Genomic DNA, 9,568 nt, shown 5'->3' on the forward strand with positions numbered 1-9,568 from the left:
AGCGCCAGGTCTCCCTGCTTTTAACAGCAGATCTGCTAAAAGACTGGAAGAAAACAGAGCGATTCCCTGGTGGGCGGGCTGATTAAACTATAGAAAAGCATTTCCCAGAAAACACCTGAAGAAAAGAACTGGGGGGGGGGGGGGGGGGGGGGGGCGGGGGAGAACTAAACTAAAAGGTTCAGCATCTTTCTTTCTCCAGAACTTTGAGATGAGCTCACGGCCCCCCAAAATCATCTCTCAAAATCACCATCTTTCTAGACACTATTCAAAGGGAGAAAACAATGGGGAAATTGGGAGGGAACATCTTGAAATGGATCCTAGTGGCCGGAAACTCATTTGACCCATAGTGTGAAATATTGATATTCCTATAAAAGCTTGAATGCGCTAGGTTGAAATCTACTCCTCTCTGCCACCTTCCAAGATCGCCATCATTATAGGCGACCCCGGGACAGAACTGAGAACAAACAAACAAAAATCTTTATAGATAAAGAAATTGAAACTAAAAAAAGTGATAGTTTAGTCAAAATGAGAATCAAAGTCTTCCGTCTCGAATGCAGCGTCCTCCTTCAGAGATAATTACTGCATTATGCTTGGTAAAGTGGAGGGCCAGCCCAAAAGAAAGATGATCAGAAACAGGATGGATTGAGCAGTGACAGCAACAATGGGCGCCAACAAACTGTGAGCATGGCTGAGAACCCAGCACCATTTGTACTATTTTAAACGGAGCTGCAAGAACAACAGTTGTTGCATTAAAAACAAACACACCAAACCCAAAACCTCGCTGATTCCCTTTTGGTTTCTGTAAATCTTTTTTTTAAAATCATTTTATGAGGGGCTCATACAACTCTTACCACAATCCATACATACATCAATGGTGTAAGGCACATTTGTACATTCATTACCCTCATCATTCTCAAAACATTTCCTCTCCACTTAAGCTCCTGGCATCAGCTCCTCCTTTTTCCTCTCCCTCTCTGCTCTCCCCTCCCTCATGAACCCTTGATAATTTATAAATTATTATTTTGTCATATCTTGCACTGTTTGACGTCTCCTTTCACCCACTTTTATGTTATCCATCCCCCAGGGAGGAGGTCTCCCTTTTCACCCCACCCTCCCTCCATGCTCCCAGTATCACCACTCACACCACTGGTCCTGAAGGGATCATCCACCCTGGATTCCCTGTGTTTCCAGTTCCTATCTGTACCAGTGTACATCTTCTGGTCTAGCCAGATTTGTAAGGTAGAATTCGTATCATGATAGTGGGTGGGAGGAAGCATTTAGGAACTAGAGGAAAGTTGTATGTTTCATGGTTGCTACACTGCACCCTGATTGGCTTTTCTGTCACTGTGACCCTTCCACAAGGGGATGTCCAATTGCCTACAGATGGGCTTTGGGTCTCCACCCCGTACTCCCCCTCATTCACAAATGATAGGATTTTTGTTCTGATGATGCCTGATCCCTGATCCCTTTGATACCTCGTGATCACACAGGCTGGTGTGCTTCTTCCATGTGGGCTTTGTTGCTTCTGAGCTAGATGACTACTTCTTTACCTTCAAGCCTTTAAGATCCCAGACACTCTATCTTTTGATAGCTGGGCACCATCACCTTTCTTCACCACATTTGTTTATTCACCCATTTTGTCTTCAACGATTGTGTCAGGGATGGTGAGCATCACAGAATGCCAGTTTAATAGAAGTAAGTATTCTTGCATGGAGGGAGTATTTGAGTGGAGGCCAAATGTCCGTCTTCCCCCTTAATACTAAACCTATAAATATATGCACATAGATTTATTTCCCCATCCTCATATATAAATATATTTACATATGTATATGCCTTTATTTAGACCTCTATAAATGTCCTTTGCCCCCGAGCTCTTTCCTCTGTTTCCTTTTACCTTCCTCTTGTCCCACTATCATGCTCAGTCTTCATTTGGGATTTCTGTAAATCTTAATAGAAGCAGAAAACCCCAAGCCTCAGTTTCTCTCCTGGAGCAGCCAATGGGTTTGAACTGTTGTCATGAAGTTGATGCCTCTGTGAGTTTCACAGAGTAGAAAGCCCCAGAACTTTAGGTGGCTTTTAACTGTGGACCTTACCATTCATGACCCAACTAGTAACTACTGTACCACCAAGGCTATGGGAGTCTTACCTATGGAAAATAATGTATTCTACTCAGTATGTTGAAGATAGCTCCTGGAGCTTAGAGAGCTAGCTCCATGTAGAAAGCAACCATATTATACGGAGGTGGAGGTGGGGTAGGACGAGAGAGGAAGGCAGGCCTGAGAGTTGCAAAGATAGAGTCACATATCTGCAAGATATTTCAGAAGTCTGACATCTTCCAAGGATTGCAATAGCTTTTGCTTATTCCCTCTCAGTTAATAGAAGGACTAGTTCCAGGAAAACGGACATACTGAGGTTTGGGGCTTCATGGATCAGGAAACCTTGGAAAAGAAATAGACCTCCCTCCTCCTTCACACCCATACACACTCACCACAAAATCTAGAAATGTCTAGTAATTATAAGAAAAGCTTGTCAAAGAAAGGGAAGCACTCTGAGGATAAAGGAGGGTCACAAAAAGAGAATTCTTTGTGTCTTTGGCTGAATTTCTGGCAAGGACATTCTTTATTTTTTCCAATTTTATTTTATTTTAATAAATCATTATTTTGGGGCCTCTTTTAGCTCTTATAACAATCTATATATCAATTGTCTCAAGTACCTTTGTACCTATGTTGCCATCATCATTTCCAAAACATTGTCTTTCTACTTGAGCCCTTGGTATCAGCTTCTCTTTGTACCCCTCCCTGCCCCACCCCTGTGAGACTTTGATAATTTATAAATTATTTTTATTCTCATATTAGCTAGGACACTCTTTATCACACAATGAACAATATAGTCAGATTATAACTTAGTGAAAACCTTTTAACGTCTGGAGGTCCCTGGGAGGGAAGAAAAGGACCAATTCTTTACTTCTCTGGAGGTATCACAGAATAAGTTAAAACTGTCATAACTCACCAGCAACTTTCACCAATAGCCTCACAGTCTTTGCCAATGCTTTGCAACTAGAAAAGAGTGGAGAAATGGAGGTCTGGGGAGAGGCTTCTGGGAAATTCTAGTCTTCTTACATGGAGTAGAAGTTTACCTCTTCATTCTAGTCTTCTATGCAGCATGTAGGTGAGCACTCACCAGGTGAGGGACAGGTGAGGCTCTCTGTCAAGAAACTGATGCTGTGATCTTGGAAGTCTTCCTCTCTCTCATGTCTACACTTATTTGAAAACCGATTTCTAAAATGGCACAATCAGCATGGAAAGCAGTTTGGTAAATATAGAATTGTCTCACGAACCAGCAATTTCATTCCTAAGAATATTCCCCGAAGAATGGAAAGCAGGAACACAGGCAGACATGTGTCCACCTGTGTTCCTTGCAGCCCTACTCACAACGGACCAAATGTAGAAACAGCTAAGTGCTCATCCATGAATGAGTGGATAAGTAAAATGTGATACGTACCTAAGGTGGAATATTACTCAGCCTTAAAGATCAATTACATCCTGAGACTATAATAAGACTGAAACTTGAACACTTGCCGAGTCAGTCACAAAGGAACACATATTATAAATTCCTACTTAGAGGTACTTCCTAGGATGGGCCAATGCATAGAGATGAGAGTAGACTGGAAGTTGGGGGGATGGTTGGACAAGAGGGAAGGGTAAAGGGATACTCACTGTTTAGGGGACACTCCGCTTTTTTAAAGGATGATGTGGAAATTTGAAAGCAGATCATGGTGATGGTTGGACAATGTGATAGACATAGCAAATGTCACTGAATTTGAATTGTACATCTGCTGATGAGAAGGCAAACCATTTGTTACATACACATGTACTACACACACAGAAAGAGAGAGCGATTTTCACTCCTGCCTACTGCTTCCTAGTTGTAAATGTCTGTAAGTATTTGGAGGAAGTTTTAAGGGATCTAGGTAAGAATGATGTTTGAGAGAACGCCAGATGTGGGAACAGATTGTCTTAAGAGGAACATAAAGTCCCGGCACACGGAGACATTGGTGCTAAATCCTCTGAACATAGAGAACCTGTCCCCAGCTGCCGTGTGACAGAGTACATTTAGGGGACAGTCTGAACCTCATTTCCTTCTTCAAGTAGAATATGATCATCACCTTCCATGGTTTAGGCAAGGCCTTGTGGAAAGGTGCTGACAGCTCAGCCCAAGATGCACCGCATGGTTTGATCTTCACCTAAGATAAGCTTTTCTCTTCCTTCCCTGGGAAACTGCTGAAACACAGCGTTCTTCAAGAGATCAGCTGTACTCCCTATTCCTGACTTTATCGTCCCCTCTGGGCCACAGAGTAATTGGCTAACACATTAATGTTTCTTTGTTTGCCTTCAGATCATTGTTAAGTGACCCTTTGTGTGGGAACTGGTCACCAAATGCAGGGTACTGAGAAGAGCTGTACAAAAACCTACCTCAAATAACGAGCTGGGCCTTGGAGTCTCTTCTTCTTGAGCCCCCCTGCTTCCCAACTTCATTGCTTCTCTTTCTTTTGTCTCTGCAACCATGCCCTCTTGTCCCTGGCCAATTTGTGAGCTGGCTCTCACATCCTGAGACCTTCTTTTGAGAGCAAATCATCCAACAAGCATAACATATTGCATATAACAGTTCATTAGTGTTGTGGATTTAATTATGCCTCCCAAAATGTATATCAACTTGGCGAAGCCATGATTTTTCCGTATTATGTTATCGTCCTCCATTTTGTGATCTGATGTCATTATCCTATCTGTTGTAAACCCTAATGTCTATGATGTTAATGAGGTAGGATTTGGGGCAGTTATATTGAGGCAGGATGAAATCTACAGTGTTAGGTTGTGTGAATGGGTTTCAAAAAATGTATAATCCATTATGCTGAGTGAAGTTAATCACGCTTCCTTTTTGTCAATCTTAAAAGGAAAGATATTGTATGAGGTTATTTTTATAAAAGAAAAAATCAAGATAAAGGTTATTCATACCAAAAGAAACAGACTTTAATGATTACCAGGGATGGAAGGGGAAAGGAAAGAACAAGAACCAATAGGCCAGAGGGTAGAGGGATGTTAGCAAAGGTGAGGGACAATATTCTACAAACGGAAGACGACAGGAAAGGGGAGGGCAGAGGAGATCAGATACCGCTTCTGCACATTTTACACAACATCTCAAGCTGAAAGTACTGAAGAAAAACCGCAAGCCTCAAGTTTTAATAATGAATGATTCTGTGGGAAAAATATTGAATGATGCAGGAAGCATCAAAAGAAGATAGAAAAATTACACAGGGTGCCTGTACTAAAAAGAATTGGTCAATGTTCAACCATTTCAAGAAGTAGCCTATGACCAAGAACCAATGATACTGAAGGAAGAAATCCAAGCTTTACTAAAAGCATTGGCAAAAACGAATCTCCATGAGTTGATGGAACATCAACTGAAATGTTTTAACAAAGTGACGAGGCACTAGAAGCACGCACTAGTGTATGCCAAGAAAATGGAAGAGATCTACCTGGTCGGTCAACCGGAAGAGATGAATGTTTGTGCACGTTTCAAAACCAGATGACGCAATAAAATGTGGGGGTTATCAAATAGTATCATTCATATCACATACAAGTAAAATTTTACTGAAGATAATTTTTTAAACAATTGCAACAGCATATTAGCAGGAAACTACCAGAAATTCAAATTGCATTCAAAAGAGGATGTGAGGAGAGGGATGGCATAGCTGATGTCGGATGGATCTTGGCTGCAAGCAGAGAACATCAGAAAGATATTTACTTGTGTTTTATTGACTATGCAAAGACATTTGACCCTGGAGATCATGACAAACTTTGGATAACATTGTAAAGAATAGAAATTCCAGAACACTTCATTGTGCTCGTGTAAAGCCTGTGTATAGACCCAAAGGCAGTAGTTAACTAGAACAGAGCATAAGGATAGTGAGTGGTGTGTGTCAGATTAGTCTCCTTTCACCATCCTTACTCAATATGCATGCTGAGCAAATCATCTGAGAAGATGTACTCTCTGAAGAAGAACATGGGAATAGATTGGAGGAGATGATGTGCGGATGACATGATCTTGCTTGTTGAAAGTGAATAAAACTTGAAGCACTTGCTGATGAAGATCAAAGATACAACCTTCAGTATGGATTACACCTCAACGTAAAGAAAACAAAAATCCTCACTACTGGACCGATAGACAGCATCATGATAAATGGTGGGGGAAAGAGATTCAAATAGTCAAGGGTTTAATTTAACTTCGATCCACAATTGATGTATATGGAAGCAGCAGTCAGGGCAGATCTGTTGTAAAAGGTCTCTTTAAAGTGTTGAAGAGCACTTTGAGACTAAGGTGTGCCTGATCCAAACCGGTGTATTTTCAATTACTTTATATGCATGTGCAATCTAGCCGATGAATAAGGATCCGTCTGGAGAAGAATTTGTACACTTGAACTATGATGTTGGTGAAAAATATTGACAGCATTTTGCCAAAAAGAATGAGCAAATTTGTCTCGGAGGAAGTACAGCCAAAAGGCTCCTTAGGAGCAAAGATGACAAGACATTGTGTTTCACATACTTTGGACAAGTTATCAGGAGAGACCAGTCCCCGGAGAAGGACGTCATGCTTGGAAAACTAGAGAATTAATGAAAAAGTGGAAGGCCCGGGATGAAATCGATTAACACCGTGGCTCCAACAATGGGCTCACACATCACAATAGTGAGGGTGGCTCAGGACCCAGCAGTTGTGCATAGGGTCACTAGGAGTTGGAGTGGACTCTACCATAACAACCACAACAACAACTCAATTTGTGATCCGGGAACCACTGCAGTGTCACCTGCAAGACTCTTGGGATTCCAAATCTCGGAATCACCAAATGGGAATTTCGTTTTTATTCTAGCACCTGATGTGATTCATATGCACACAAAAATTGGGGAAGGACTGCTCTAAAAAAACAAAACAAAACCGTAACTATGCAGTAGATTCTGACTCGCAGTGAGCCTTTAGGCAGAATGGAAATGCCCCAAAGAGTTTCCACCAGTTGTGTGCTCAAACTTCCATCACACAGCCAATTGAATACTATATATTGAATTAGGACATTTAGCTGTGGGACCTGAATATCTCAGCTACTTTGCCAAGTGTTTTGCGCCCCAGGAATGCACAGTCACCGTGGAAAGTCTTCTGGGGGAAAGCTCTCAACAGTAAATCATGAATTTCACAATTCTCTGTAAATGATGATTATTGTCCCTCCATAAACCTATTGTAAAGTACTTACTCTAAGATAACCCGAAAGTTGCTGGGAAGGATTTGGGCTGGTAAAGAGAAACAGTTGGTTTGCCTTGACTACTCCCTCTCCCATCTGGCTTAACACCCTGCCAGCTAGTTGTAACTGAACTCCTTGTTCATGGAAGGGATACATTCTTCCCCTCTACCTGCCCTGCCTCTTCCAGGTTCACATAAAAGATTGTCCCTCCCTCCTGGACCTGAAACCCAGTGGGGTCTAGTTCATGAACTCTGTTGGAAGGCAGAAGATGTTCTTATCTCAGATTTCTGAGTTATTTTTCAACCAGTTCTAATCTCTGGTCTGATCACTGACACACAATACAGTCGTGCAGGGCCCCAGGCCTTTAGAGCAGTCAAGCAGAACATGTCCTTCATGCTTTGATGTAGATCTGAAAAATATTCCCAGGCTTCTCTGCCCTCTTGTCAGGGGCTGTCCAGGGTCGGTAACTCGGATAGACGGAGTAGCTCAGGTTATGCTGCTTCTTAGAATTCTGGTGGGGGTAATCTCGAGAAGTTTCTCAAAGGACCCAAGGTGATCATGAGTGTTTATTAAAAAGAAATGCTAATAAACTGGAAACTGCATTGGTGAGATAAGGGCTAGGAAAGTTGCACCAAATAATTTCTTTCCATCACAGCAATAAATTTATTAATCCTTAGAGAAATTTCTTAGGAAACATGACCCCATCAACCACACTGCTCTGATCTTGCCCCTTCGGACTTCTTTATGAGTTGAGTACTTTGAGCATGCCCAAACTACCATCGTAAAACGACATCAATGGAAGAGAACAAAATTCTCTGGGGAGAAGGGTTAGAAGGATGGAAACACCTCCTTCATATAGACCCTGAGTGGAGGCATTCAGAGAAACAATGGCTTCACATTTTGATATATTTTGTTTACTAGAAATGTCTATGATTTTCATGGAAAAATGCCATGACAGGACCATGGGATTTTTCCACCTATGCTTTGAAATCCCTTCATCTATATGTTTTTAATCAAATCTGTGCTTGTCAAATATTTTCTCCCAAACCTGTGACTTATGTGTCATTGTCTTTAGAAAAGCAGACATTTTGGGTTTGGGCAGAAGGGGGACACAGAAGTGGGAGCCAGGTGAAGAGGTGATGATATCCAGGGGGCCCATATAGGATAAGGATGTTTGGAAACTGATTGTGGTAGCAAATGTACATTTCTACTGGATGTGATTGAACTATGGGATGATTTAATATATGTATTAATCCCAATCAATTAAAAGAAGAATCATTTTCAAATTATATAGTGAAATAAACAAGCAGCTTCTAAAATATATATGAAAAAGTAAAGGAACTGGAATTCTCACAACCATTTTGGAAAAAGAAAATAAAGGTGAAGGATTCCCTTTAAAATAAGAATGAAAAGCAGAAGTTTTTAATTTTAATGAAATACACCTGCATATAAAAAAAGCCTTGGTAGCGCCAGCACTTAGCTAGCCTCTGGATCACAGAAGGAAACATGGCCGGGGCTGCCCCAGACACACAATTGCTGCTATGTTTGAACTACGTTGCAGCTACTTGTCAACCGGTCTCAGCGAGGGGCTTCCTCATTTTCAAAGATCCTCCACTTTACCAAGCCTGCTGTCCTTTTCCAGGGACTGGTCGCTCCTGTTCAAAATATGGGGGACAACGTCTCACCATCTTCCTAAGGAACCCCTAAGAATCTAGCCCTTACGAATATTCTTCAGGTCTGGAATCGATCATCCCCATGGCTCAATTTTCAGCTAAACGGTAGACCACTATCCAAATGTAAAATGAGTGAAGTGGTTTTAAAATGAATTCAGAGTGCAATTCACAATAAAAATGTACTGTGTCAGTGGTTCCAAATGAACCTCATTGTTTCACAGGCTTTGCAGATCGTTTCCTCTGCTTAGAAAAATTAGAACATTTGTGGGATTATCAAGGCACGTTTGCCTTGTTATTGAAGACAGGACTCCGTGTGCATTCATGGGAACATGCTTACCTCTTTGTGAAAACCAACATTTGTTCTCACTGGTTGTGTTCATGCCATATTGGTAAATATTTGAATATTACCGTTGATTGCAGAACCATGGCAAATAAAAATTTTTAAACTTTTCACTGTGAATTAGGTGAAGATTTACAATCATGTCATTAGTTTTACATTCAACAGACCATACACATTTTCTTCTAACTCATCCGTGGCAATCGCCGCAATGTACCACCCCTTGTCCCACTTCCTCCCAGGGTTTTCTGTTTCCGTTCCTCCTTTTTTTTT

Source organism: Echinops telfairi, unplaced genomic scaffold (assembly GCF_000313985.2).
Source record: "Echinops telfairi isolate 266 unplaced genomic scaffold, ASM31398v2 ScPeMD7_7441;HRSCAF=8479, whole genome shotgun sequence".
Taxonomy (NCBI): Eukaryota; Metazoa; Chordata; class Mammalia; order Afrosoricida; family Tenrecidae; genus Echinops; species Echinops telfairi.